Below are 14,322 nucleotides of genomic sequence, written 5' to 3'. Positions count from 1 at the left end.
GCTCCATTTTGTAGCTCTAAGGTACTATTTCGTGCAACCTTTCTCCAATTCATGTCTAAGCATTCCTACACATGAAATAAGCTCAATTGTCGCACAAATTAGCATCCAAACAACAAGCAAGTAGGGTAAATAACGTCAAAATATATGAAATTATAGCACGACATCATTACCCCACACTTAAATGTTGCTCGCCCTTGAGTCAACCAACCAAACACTTCCTCTTCAAGGACCCAATAAGCCACACATTCACAGCACGCTACACTTATGACCATGGTTGATAGTAAGAATTAAGCTCTAGCATATGCGATCAAAATACACTTCCCATACTCATGCCCAATTTCAAAACATCCAACTCAGGAACAACATGATTATAACAATCCTAGCCTTGAAAACTAACTCAATGTCACAATGCACCTGAGGCTTGAATACTTAATCTAATAGAGAAGTCTAATAATGTTACATATCCTTTGTGAAACCATGTGCCCTCACAATAAAAATAAGAGTAAGCAGTCCACACATCTGAATCACATGATCCAATATATTTTAAGGACTCATACATATGAAGAAAAATCATCCACTTTCTCAAAGAAGTCACATGCACGCAAAAGGTACCATAGGCTTGCCCATTATGTAAACATCTACTAATGTAGGTCCGCTCGATCCGAAATCAACTAGGACTTTATTATGGCTGTAATGTGGGCTAAGGGACGGGTAGACTATATTTAAGATATAGTGGCTAACCTTCCTAAGCACTTTAACACATCACGTATTCAACTTTAGGCGCAAAATTCCTTCAATCCACTTCAATCATCACAAGATAGCTCACCCCAGAATATATTTCCTTCTTCTTTATGCACTGCTTTAGATCACATCCACTAGCAAAAATAAGAAACTTTTATTTATTCATTTATTCCCTTTTTTGTATTTTTGCCTTGCCGCTAATGGATTTTTATTTACAGCACAAGTGCACATTTCATCCTTCTATTGGTTCCAATCAAAAGTTACCCCAAGTTTCCTCATTACTTCTTTCTAGCGCTCTCTTTACAATTCAAGTGCTTTAAGAGGTCTAAGGATCAAAATGATTCAATTAAGAATAAACGGGGATACGCTTGCAATGCGGGTGCCAAAAGAAAAGCTTATAGGCTCAAAAATGGTAACTCGGGACGATTTTATTTGTGATAGGCAACAAAGCTCAAAAAGAACAAAGAAAGTCTAACATCACTTTTCAAACCAAGCAATACCTAGGATTTCGATTCAATTCACATTATAGGCAAGTTCTAGACTAAAATACAATAACATGGACTATGCAAAGAACTCACTTCACACATGGCACATGACTCCCTAAGGACGATTTCATTCGGACTCTCAATCAAGCAAGTATTCACAAATCCAAGAGATATATTAAGCATAAAGCACAAAGTGAACACAAGTCAAGTAGTCGAGACATAGGAGTTATACCACATGCTATTTATTTTTACCAAGGTATCATCATATATTTAAAGTTAAGGGAAGGTGAAACGCATGCCAGAACCTAAATATGCAACCATCAAACAAGTCAAAGGGTGCAAATCACATCAGTTTCTCCTTTATTTCCTACATACTACTATAAAAGTAAAAATAAATAAATTAAAACTATTACCCGATTCAAGTTACATCTCACGGAAAAGAACCAAGGAATGAAAAAAAACCACGGGGGATTATTACTACCTAAGAAAAATAAAAGATATGTTTTTGTATTTTTTTTCTATTATCTATTTTTTTGTATTTTTTATTAGACTTAAATCCCTCAAGAAAACTGTCTAGGAGATCCATCATCGGGAAAAGTCAAATTTTTTTTCTTTTTCTTTTTCTTTTTATAAAATATAAAATATAAAATAAAAACTACTACACTACTCAATACTATTCTAAAGTATCCTAAAATAATAAAACAAGAAGCTAACAAAAAAGTAAATAATAAGCTAGAAATTAAAAAAAGAAAAGAAGAAGAAGCTAATATGGTTATTAATCTATTACTACTATGCACATTGAGAGTTACCCACCCCACACTTAAAAATGCAGTGTCCCCAATGCATAATTAAAGTAGAAAGGGTGAATAAGAACTCCTTGATCAATCCTCGAGACGATGACCCTCATCGAATAAGGCTTGGTCATCCTCATCCCAATCATCAACGTCATTACCCAGATCCTTACCAGTGGCATCAATCATTAGATCAACTTGCTCCTCGTCACCCTGTACCGAATGCTCTAGAGTGTTGATATTTTCCTCTGTGGCACCCCTAGCCCACAGATAAACCAACTAATCATTGTGCAGGTATGGTGAGCGGGAACCGCTCAGTCAACTAAGTCCTCTCCTCTGAAGTAGCAGGCATACCCCTAATCCTCAACTGCAAATCCATCATCCTATACAAATAAGCCAGGATGCTCTCATCGCGAGCCTGACGCTCCGCTGTAGTCAATGTCGTACCATCTCCCTTATCTGGCCCACGGATAACCGCTATGTCGGTAGCTCGAGATATGGATGGAATCAATATGTCAAACTTGGGCTCCTCATCCACTTGCTCTCTACACAAATATTGCATAAGAATATTCTAGTTAGAGTGCCCTTTCTAGATTATGCCATCTGGCTACGTATCAACTGGCCTACATTCATCGACCACCCTTTCATTAAGAAATACACTAGACATACTCTCTATCGGACAACAACAGAATCATAATCACACGAAAGTAGTCTCGTGTTCAGCAAGCGCAACCACACTTTAGCAATTTTCATAAACTTCACGTTCAGCAAAGAAGTACGGGTGTTCTGTATCTTGTCCCGTGTTCACACCGCATTCGAATTAACACCTCACAGTGTGTGCCTAATATTTGTGTAAGCAGGCCGGTCAAAAAAGTCACACAACAGACAACATAGGACATCAGGGGCATCCAAAAATCTATATAATGCACTAGCTAAAATATCAATAAGCCTTCCACGAATAGGCACCAATTGCTTTGTATTCTCAATGTTCCATATGGCGTAGAATTGGCGCACTAAGCTAAAGTTTGCCTCTCCAGGATTTTTAAATACAAAACCCAGTCCTAGTTCATGTATTCTTTCCCAAATCTGAGGGTCACAGGACTTCAATTTGTGCTCATCAACTGCAAAATCAGGGAGATATGAGTTTGGGCAACACTTTGTGTACCATCCCCTCCCATATGGGGGCACACTCTTGATGCCATACTTACGAGTCGCTCTCTCTTGAGGTTGTGCCCCAATAGAAGCATAAGACACTTGCTTTACTTTACCACTGTGACTACCAGACATAGGCTCAACTCAGTTCTTGTTCTTTGGCGGTGGGCCTGACGAGGTGGCCTTTGCCTTTGGTGGTGCCTTGGCCTTAGCCGGTGCCTCAGAAATAGCTGTTGCACGAACCATATTGCACGTACCTGTCAACAATGACAATTGTCAATGCAAGAAAACAACAACTATCACAAAAATAAGGTCGGAGTGACCCCACACTAAATGCTCTATGATATGCTAATTACTTTAAACCATAGGCTACTCAGTGTATTAGTATCTAAATTTCGGCACTACACATAGCCCGTATGTCATTGCAAACACACTTTATCAATCCACATCGACTCCGTAGAGTTACCCCACACTTAGGTTTTTATATCAATTATGCACTTCTAATACAAAACAACCAATCCCGGAGACTCGGGCTCCCATTGGGACTAAAATCGCCAATGAGGCAATTTATCGAACACATTGTATGCATTATTTGTGTGTGAGTTTCTTTGTGGGTGAAGGATTGCTCCATCCTCCCAAAATGGGCTTGGGAATCGAGTGTGAAACACTCGTTACAACAATCACAACATATCCTAAGGGGTATTTGGCGTTGGAAATTTTTAGCACAATTGCACCTTGTAGAGCATATCACCTAACACTAGAAATTACAAGGAAAAAAAGATAATAGAGGAGAGAGAAAATCATACATGTTGCTTGAGAAAGAGAACGAGGCATTGGAGGTAAGGTGGTGGCTTGAGGCGTTGGGATTTTTGGTGTCTCCTTGAACACGGGACAGTGGGGGCTGGGAGTTAGTTAGAAGATTTTGTTTCTCATTTTGTTGTGGATGCTGGGGTCATTTGGGTTTTACAAGAGCGGGATGTTTGTGGGGCTGGTAATTAATTAAGAGGGGAATGTTGTTTTGTTAATGGGTTTGGTTGAATGGGAAAAACAAAAGAAAAAAAATCGAGAGACTTACATAGGGCCTTAGCGCGTTGGACAGCGCCAGGCCGTGTGAGGCGTGCGAGCTAGAAGTCACGAGGCAGCGTGAGGGCAGCGTTTGGATGCTACGAAGCGGCATGAGGCGCGCCAATAATGATGCTATATAGGTTGCATCATAAAGTCTAGGGCGCTAAGCTTAGCGCGACAGACATCGCAAGGCAGCATCTGGGGCACTGGATTTTTAGCATGGGGCGGGGCAATGTTTGGATGCTGCTAGGAGACATGAGGTGCGCTAAGAGGAGACTTCTCCCCACGATTGCTCAATGTCTTCTTGTTTGTTTTGCACCCCTTTAGCTTGTTTAGGATCTCGAGCACATCAATCTTCCAAGTAGCTCCACTACCTACAAAAACACGACAAACCCACACAAAACTCACTTGTTAATCCGCCTCAATATCAAATGAAAACTAAAACTAAACTAAATCTACGCTACAAATTGGGTTGCCTCCCAATAAGCGCCTTAGTTAACGTCATGTCATGATGACTACAACACGACCATGGGTTGCCTCCCAGGAAGCGTCTAATTTAACGTCACGGCAAGACGCATGCTTTTAGGATTACACTTCGCTCACATATTGAGGCTCTTCCAAGTACGTCACATCTTTCTCCCTTTTTTGTTCAATCATTCCAAGGTAGTGTTTCAACCTTTGCCCATTCACTTTAAACCTGTTCGTTCCATCTTCGGACTCAATTTTTACCACTCCACTTGGGAACACTTGCACAACTCTAAATGGTCTCGACCATCTATATTTCAGCCTACCCGAAAATAATCTCAATCTCGAGTTGTATAACAACACTAGATCTCAGGGTTTGAAGTTCCTGTCTAGAATGTGCTTGTCATGCATCATCTTCATCATTTCCTTGTACAATCTTGTACTCTCGAATGCCTGTAGCCGGAACTCCTCGAGTTCATGTAACTTTGAAACTCTACTTGTGCCTGCGATTTCCATATCCAAATTCAACTGCCACAATGCCCATAAGGCTTTGTGCTCAAGCTCCATCGGAAGATGGCGGGATTTTCCAAACACCAACTTGTATAGAGACATACCAATTGGAGTTTTAAATGTTGTGCGGTAATCCCATAATGCAACATCCAACTTCCTTGCCCAATCAGTCCGAGTCGCATTCACTGTCTTGGTCAGGACACTTTTGATTTCCATGTTGGACACTTCCATTTGCCTACTCATTTGTTGGTGGTAATGTGTGGAAACCTTATGGAGAACTCCATACTTTTCTAACAGCCTTGTGAATGCTCTATTATAGAAATGAGTTCCACCATCACTGATTATAGCTCTCGGAGTGCCAAACTGTGTGAAAATATTTTTCCTTAGAAATCCTATCACTCTTTTGGCATCATTTGTTGGAAGAGCCGCAACTTCAACCCATTTGAAGACATAGTCAATTGGTACCAATATGTACTTGTTACCATACGAGCTGACAAATGGTCCCATAAAATCAATCTCCCATATGTCAAACACTTCTACCTCTTGAATTGTAGTCATCGGCATCTCGTGACAGAGAGATATATTGCCGGCTCTTTGGCACTCATAACAACATTTCACCAGGGCATGGACATCCTTGAATAGAGTCGGCCAATACAAATCCGACTCCAACACCTTCGCAGTTGTCCGAATTCCTCCAAAGTGCCCACCATATGGTGAAGCGTGGCAAGCCTGCAAAACAGAAGAATGATCTTTCTCGGGGATACACCTCTGGATCATGTTATCCACATAAATTTTTAAAAGTAAAGGTTACAACAACAACAACATACCCAGTAATGTCCCACACTGTGGGGTCTAGGGAGGGTAGTGTGTACACATACCTTACCCCTACCTTGTGAGGATAGAGAAGTTACTTTCAATAGACCCTCAGCTCAGATAAGCACCACATTAATGAAAATATAGACTAAAAGGGATAATACCAAAAAGCCATATAAAAGCAGAATAAAAACAACAAAACAGTAAGGTGATCAATAATGAAAGAAAACAATGGTTAGTCATAAAAACCTACTGCCAACAGAAAGCGAGACTTGGTACCAATACTATTGTTATGAACACTCTAGACTACCTACTCTACTACCCTAATCCTCGACCTCCATATCTTCCTATCAAGGTTCATGTCCTCGGTGAGCTGAAGTTGCGCCATGTCTATTGGCCTACCTCTACCTCTCCCTAGGCCCTCCAATGTCAACCTTTCACACTTCCTCAATGGTGCATCTGTGTTCCTCCTCCTCACATGACCACACCATCTAAGTCGCGCTTCCCACATCTTGTCCTTAATAGGGGCCACACACACCTTGTCGCGAATAACCTCATTTCTGATCCTATCTAACCTGGTGTTCCCGCACATCCATCTCAACATCCTCATCTCTGCTACCTTTATCTTCTAGACATGAATGATCTTGACTGGCCAACACTCAGTCCCATACAACATTGTTGGTCTGACCACCACTTTGTAAAACTTACCCTTAAGTTTCGGTGGCATTTTCTTGTCACATAAAACACCGAAAGCGAGTCTCTATTTCATTTATCCCGCTCCAATATGATGTGTGACATCTTCATCAATCTCCCCATCCCTCTGAATAATAGACCCAAGGTACTTAAAACTCCCTCTCCTAGGGATGACCTGCGAGTCCAGCCTCACCACCCCTTCCCCTCCTTGAGTCTCGCCACTGAACTTACACTCCAAGTATTCTGTTTTAGTCTTGCTTAGCTTGAAACCTTTAGATTTCAGGATCTGCCTCCATACCTCTAATTGCGCATTCACACCGTCTCACATCTCGTCGATCAATACAATATCATCTACAAATAGTATGCACCACGGCACCTCCCCTTGGATGTGGCGTGTCAGTACGTCTATCACCAGAGCAAACAAAAAAGGGCTGAGTGCCAACCCCTGATGCTACCCCATCATAACTGAAAAATGGTCCACGTCCCCACCCACCGTCCTCACTGGGGTATTTACTCCATCATACATGTCCTTAATCAACTTAACGTAGACAACATGTATACATAAAGCCTCCAAACATCTCCACAAAACCTCCCTTAGAACTTTATCGTACGCCTTTTCTAAGTCGATGAACACCATATGCAAGTCCTTCTTTCTCTCCCTATACTGCTCCATCAATCTCCTAACAAGGTGGATGGCTTGTGTAGTCTAACGCCTCGGCATAAACCCAAACTAGTTCTCGAAAATAGACATAATCCTCCTCAACCTTAGTTCTACCACTCTCTCCCAGACTTTCATAGTAAAGGTTCATCCCAATAATAAGACCGACAATCACGAAAGAACTTTTTCTTTTGAGTCGAAGAGAGTTCATAAGGTACAATACCGCTTGCTAAATAGTTAGCAATATCAGCATGACAAGGAGTCTCCTCTATTGCCACTGCTAGTAATTGTTCATCCGGGAATGTCTCTGTTATATCTTCAACCTCTACTTTCTTTTCAGCTCCCTCCAACCTTGAAAGGTGGTTTGCCACTTGGTTCTTCGTTCCTTTCCTATCGCAGATCTCCAAATCGAATTCTTGTAGAAAAAGAACCCAACAGATCAAGTGTGGCTTTGACTCCTTCTTTGTTATCAAGTAACTAAGTCCTATATGGTCAGTATAAACAATCACTTTTAAACTTATGAAATAAGACCTAAAGTTATCGAATGCAAACACTACATCCAACATCTCTTTCTCAGTCACATTATAATTGAGATGTGTACCGCTTAGCGTTCTACTTGCATAGTAAATTGGGTGCACCATTTTGTCCTTTCGCTGCCCCAAAACTACTCCTATAGCATAGTCACTCGCATCAAATATGAGCTCAAATGGATGCTCCCGGTCGGGTGTAACGATGATTGGTGCAATCACTAGTCTCTTCTTCAACTCCTCAAATTCTAACCTACAATCATCAGAAAACACAAAGGGTGATCCTTTTCAAGCAGTTTACATAGGGATTAGAAATTTTAAAGAGATCCTTTATAAATCGCCCGTAGAAACCAACGTGCCCGAGGAAACTTCTTATTGCCTTGACCGACGTGGATGGTGGCAACTTCTCTTTTACGTCAACCTTAGCATGGTCGACCTCAATACCCTTACTTGACATTCGATGGCCCAACACTATACCTTCTTGTACCATAAAATGGCACTTCTCGCAATTTAGCACCAGGTTTGTCTCCACACACCTTTTCAACACTCTTCTCAAATTGGTAAGATAGTCATTGAATGAATTCTGCACTACTAAGAAATCATCCATAAAGACTTCCATAATAGCTTCAACTATATCAGTGAAAATGGCTAGCATACACCTCTGGAAAGTGGTCGGTGCATTGCATAGGCCAAACAATATTCTCCGAAAGGCAAAGATGACATATGGACAAGTGAATGACGTTTTCTCTCTATCCTCAAGGGCTATTGTGATCTGATTGTACCCCGAATATCCATCCAAAAAGCATAAGTAAGACCTCCCTGCCAATCTATCCAACATTTGGTCAATGAATGGTAAGGGAAAGTGGTATTTCCGGGTGGCAGTGTTCAGTTTTCTGTAATCCATGCAAATTTGCCAGCCCGTGACTATACGAGTAGAGATCAACTCATTATTCTCATTCTGCACAACAGTCATGCCACCTTTCTTCGGAACACATTGGACTGGGCTTACCCAGACACTATCCGAAATCGAGAAGATGATGCCTGCATCCAACCACTTAATATATTCCTTTTTCTCCACTTCCTTCATATTCGGGTTCAGCCTTCTTTGTTGTTCCCTGGAAGGTTTTTTCCCCTCTTCCAAGAGAATCTTATGCATGCAAAAGGCTAGGCTAATACCCTTAATGTCTATCATGGTCCAACTAATAACAATCTTACATTCCTGTAAAACCTATAAGAGTTGTTCTACCTGCACAACTAACAAACCAGATGAGATAATAACAAGTAAAGTAGAGTTAGGCCCTAAGAAAGCATACCTGAGGTGAGCTGCAAGCGGTTTCAGGTCCAACTGTGGTGCTCCCTCTATTGACGGCTTCACAAGTGGTGTTTCTCTTTCTTCTAAGTGTAGTGGTTCAAATTGAGGTTCCCTTTTCCATAACCCTTGACCTTTGAGAGCCATAACCCAGTCTGTCAACTCTTCACCATCCACTTCTTTCAAATTCATCAAATAAGCTTCTAATGGGTCTCTGACATAGAGAGTCTCATCCTCCTCTTGTAGTATAACATCAACTGCCTCCACTAGAACAATTTGCAAATTCACTAGCCCTCCTCATAGATTGTTGAACATTGAATATTATCTCTTTATTATTCAACCTCATTTTCAATTCTCCAATCTCAAAGTCAATTAATGCTCTCCCAATGGCTAAGAACAACCTTCCCAAAATTATGGGTATTTCTTCATCAACCTGGCAGTCAGGAATAATGAAATCAGCATAAAATACAAACTTCCCCACTTGGACGAGCACATCATCTTCTTGTTGGCTTTTTCATTGTGCGATCAGCTAGTTGCAACAACATTGAGGTTGGTCTAGCTCTGCTAATGCCTAACTTTGTGTATATTGCCAAGGGCATCAAGTTAATATTGGCTCCCAAGTCATACTATGCTTTAGCAAAAACATAACTTCCAATTGTGCATGGCATAGTGAAACTACCGGGATCAGACAACTTTTGAGCCATAGGACTTGTCACTACCGCACTACAAGCTTGAGTCAGAGTTACAGTAGATAGGTCCTGGAAATCAAACTTTCGAGACATTAAATCCTTCATCATTTTAGCATAACTTGGCATTTCCCTCAAAGCATCCATCAACGGAATATTCAATTAAATCTGTCTGAGCATTTCCATGAATTTACTATATTGATCATCTTTCTTTTTCTTTGACAACCTCTGATGGAATGGTTCAGGAAGTAGCTTCTGCCCACTGCTTTGTGTTGTTTCCTGATTAGAAGTCGTTTCCACTACCTGTTCTGGAAACTATTCAATTTCTTTCTTCTTGCCTTTGTCAACTTGTGCTTGTTCAATTACAACCTCTGTGAGCTCCATCGACTCATCAATATCGAATGGCACCGGAGTAAATGGCCCTGCATCTTTATTAGATTGAGCAACTTTTTGCTCTCTGTCCAAATCCCTTCTATTCCTGAGACTCACTGACATTAACTGATTCGGTTTCTGCTCTTTTGGATCGATGTTTATGTCTGAAGGCAACGTTCCTTATGGGCGATTGTTCAAAGCCATGGACAACTAGCCTAACTGAGTTTTAATGCCTTTAATAGCCGAGTCATGTGCGACTAACTTTTCTTTCTTCCTTCCATTTGTCCCAATGATTTGTTGCAACATGCCCTTGATTTCTATCACATAATTGTCGCCATGTCTGGTCACCTGCTGTTGATGAGGCTGTTGGTAAGCCAGTTGTTGTTGGTGCTGCTAATTGTAACTCTGTTGCCTTTGATAGGGCATAACTTAGCCTTGTGGTCGTGCTCCCCGAGGATTGATATTGTAATATTGCTGGGTTGGTCACTACTGCTGATTTTGAGGTCCCCATTGTTGTCCACCTTGCCTCTGAACCCCAAAATTATTTACGTAATTCATGTCTTCTCTAAAGCCATGGTTATCATTTTCTCCACTCCACGAGCAAATATACGACTGATTGATGCAATGAGTGCATAGGCCTCCATTTGACGTGTCAACAATATGAACCTGTTTCGTGCTCATATCATCAATTTTCTTTGTCAACAAGCTCATCTGGGTCACGAGAGTGACTATGTTTTATGCATTTGTATTGTTTGGGTCAAGAGAAACAGAATGCACTATTGGAGTGAGTGTTGTATCCCTCGTCATCCAACCTGAATTTTGAGCCATATTGTCAAGAAGAATCTTACACTCTGTGAATGATTTGCTCAAGAATGCACCCACTGCTGAAGCATCTACATTGGCCTTTAGACTGTCAGCCAAACCAATATAGAATCTCTGTCCTAGCATCTGATCTGGGATGCCATGGTGTGGACACTTCACAAACATATCCTTATACCTCTCCAGGTTTCTTGCAAAATTTCAGTTGGTTTCTACCTGAACTGCAGTATCTCATCAAATTTCCTTGCAGTCTTATTGGGTGGATAAAACTTCTTGACTAGTTCCTCCCAAGTAGCAATGGAGTTTATTGGGAGCGAATTCAGCCAAGTTTGAGCATCCCCAGTCATTGAGAATGGAAACAATAACAATCTGATTGCTTCGGGTGTCACATTCGGTTGTCTTTGAGTGACACAAATTGATAGAATATTCTTCAAATGTTGTTGTGGGTCTTTGATGTAAGACCCGGAGAACATCCCTTTATTCTATAGCAAGTGCAGCATGTTGTTTGTAATTTGAAAAGTCTCCACTTGTATCAGAGGGACTGCAATTGCAGTTGCCAGATTGTCAGCAGTTGGTTGCGCCCAATCATATAGAACAGCCTTTGGTACAATAGGTGTTACCACTCTGATGTTTGGGTCAACTTGATTATTTCTATTGTTCCCGTTGACGTTTTCGACGTCACCCATTTAAATTTCGATTTGTTCGTTCTGTTTTTGCTGTTTGCCCTTTTTGTTAGCCCGATTCAATGTCATCAATTCTTTCTCGGAATCTGAGAGACTTTCAAATAGTTCACCAGTTCTCAAGGAGCTTCTAGGCATGCACTTGAGGCACAGAAGAATTCAAACGTGAGAATTTTAATGAAAATATTTTTTGCACCATGAAAAATTGATCTAAAGTAAAAATCCTAACAATTCTTTCAAGTTGTAACAAATAACACCGTTAGTTCCCCCGCAACGATGCTACAATTTGATCACGAGTAACTATGCCTTATAAAAAGGACTAAGCGGTCGTTGCAAAAATAATCTGGTTTAAGAGTCCGGTATCGAATCCCACAGAGAACTAACCTATTTGCTACAACTTTTTAGTGTCATTAAAAATAAGCTTAGACAACTTTCAGAGTTCAAGATATGATTTGCGAATTAACAAAAATTACTTAACTAAGAAGAAATGACAATAAAAACTATCAACTAGGAAGAATGGGGTTGAATCAAGGATAAAAAGATCTAGGATTTATGGTTTCTCCAATTTCCAGATTAATTCCTCACACGTTAGCTATAATCTCGCCGCAACTCTCTCTAAAGATGATGAGTTCTTGTTTACCGCAATTATCTCTCGATCAATTACGATAATTTACTAGAAGTATTCTCTCGAACTACTCTAGATGATAATTCGTATAACTCATAAATATCGCGCCAAAGTTTCGTTATCTCTAATCATACTTTTAAATTCAAGTAATTAATCTCTTATCAAGTGTTCTCTCTCAAGCAACAAAAGATAACTAGACACGTTTAATCAAGGACCCTTCAATTAACCATAAGAAATACATAGTTGAACAATTAAAGCGTAAAAACGGCTAAATTTTATCAAAACGCAATCAAGACTTCATCCAACAATTAATTCCATCCACCCTAAATGACGGGTTTAGCTACTCATAACTGTGTAAATAATCATAGTAATATCTAAAAGCATTGAACTATAAATTAAAGAAAGGCGGAGTGAAAAACTCGAGTGATTCGTGCTTCCAAAGTGTTCTGTAGCCTATTGCCTCTCTAATGATGTCTAACCCTTCAAACACTAACTTTAGGAGGTATTTATAGGGTTGGGGCCGAAGTCTACATGTCCAAAAATAGTGAGGAAATAAAATTGGCTCAGATAGCAGTGTCGGTGTGAGGCACTGTCAGAGGCACCAACATTTTTGTGCGAGACACTGTCAGGGGCGCCACTGTTTCTGCGCGAGACACTGTCAGGGGCGCCAATGATTCTGCGCGAGGCACTATCAGGGGCGCCAATGACAGTGCCCTGGACAAGGCCTTGTACTGTCTATGACCATGACTTTTCATTGCCTTGTACAGTCTTCTTTTATTGCTCCATTTTGTAGCTATGAGGTACCATTTCGTGCAATCTTTCTCCAATTCATGTCTAAACATTCCTACACGTGAAATAAGTTCTATTAAGCTCAATTGTCGCACAAATTAGCATCCAAACAACAAGCAAATAGGGTAAATAATGTCAAAATATATGAAATTATAATACGATATCAGTTAACAGTGGGTTAAATTTGAATCGAAAAGTATAACGAAGGATAGAGGTAAACTGTTTAACACAGTACGGGCATAATTTTGGCCCTTCTCCCTATATTTAAATATGCAATGATTGAAGATAAAAAGAAAGAAAAAGAGGGAGTAGCTACTAAGTATAAAGGACCAAGCCAAAATAGGGCGTTGTCGAGGGGCAGGGGCTGTCCTCCATACAAAAAAAGGAAAAAGAAGAAGAAGAAAGTGAATAACTTGGAATTATAGGTGCTGGTTCAAGGACAGATTTAGCCCTAAATAATGCTACACGTCAATCCCTAATTTTCTATTAAATTAGGTATTTTATTACATATTTGCTAAAATCGATCTAATACTCCCTATGACATACTCACATTATAAAAAGAGTGACACATTTTTATATTTAGAAACAATTTAAATTTAAATTTTTTATTTTACCCATTTTACTCTTAATGAAAATGTCATGATCCCACAAAGTTTTTGCCCCTTAAGCTTTTAGGATCACATGTTTCCAAAGTCTTTTTTTTTTCCAAGTGTTAAATTAAACTACATCATCTAACTTGAAATGGATGAAGTATTATGCTCTAAAAAAGAAGAATGATACACTTAATTGAATGATGAGTTATTTACTCAATAAAAGAGAACTCAATACCCACAAAATAGTTATTTTTTTCCTTTTTGAAAATGCACATATATTATAGAAATTTTAGATTCGTATTTGTGCTGGTCCAATGGTTCAAGTTCTCCCCACACCCGCTTGCTGCATTTTTAGAGTGATACCAAACAAAAATTGTAAGATGGGGTTGCGTTTTGCCTTTGGGCATCTTTTGTTAGGACCAACAACAATAATTTATTTCTCCGTACGATCATGATAAATATAAATAATTTTAAGGAAGAAAGCATACCAAACACCTTCAATAATTTACTAGTACTACTTATTAAAACAATAAAAAAATACAGAAAGAT

The sequence above is a fragment of the Nicotiana tomentosiformis genome, chromosome 3, assembly GCF_000390325.3.
Source record: "Nicotiana tomentosiformis chromosome 3, ASM39032v3, whole genome shotgun sequence".
Classification (NCBI taxonomy): Eukaryota; Viridiplantae; Streptophyta; class Magnoliopsida; order Solanales; family Solanaceae; genus Nicotiana; species Nicotiana tomentosiformis.
This window is presented reverse-complemented; position numbering follows the sequence as displayed.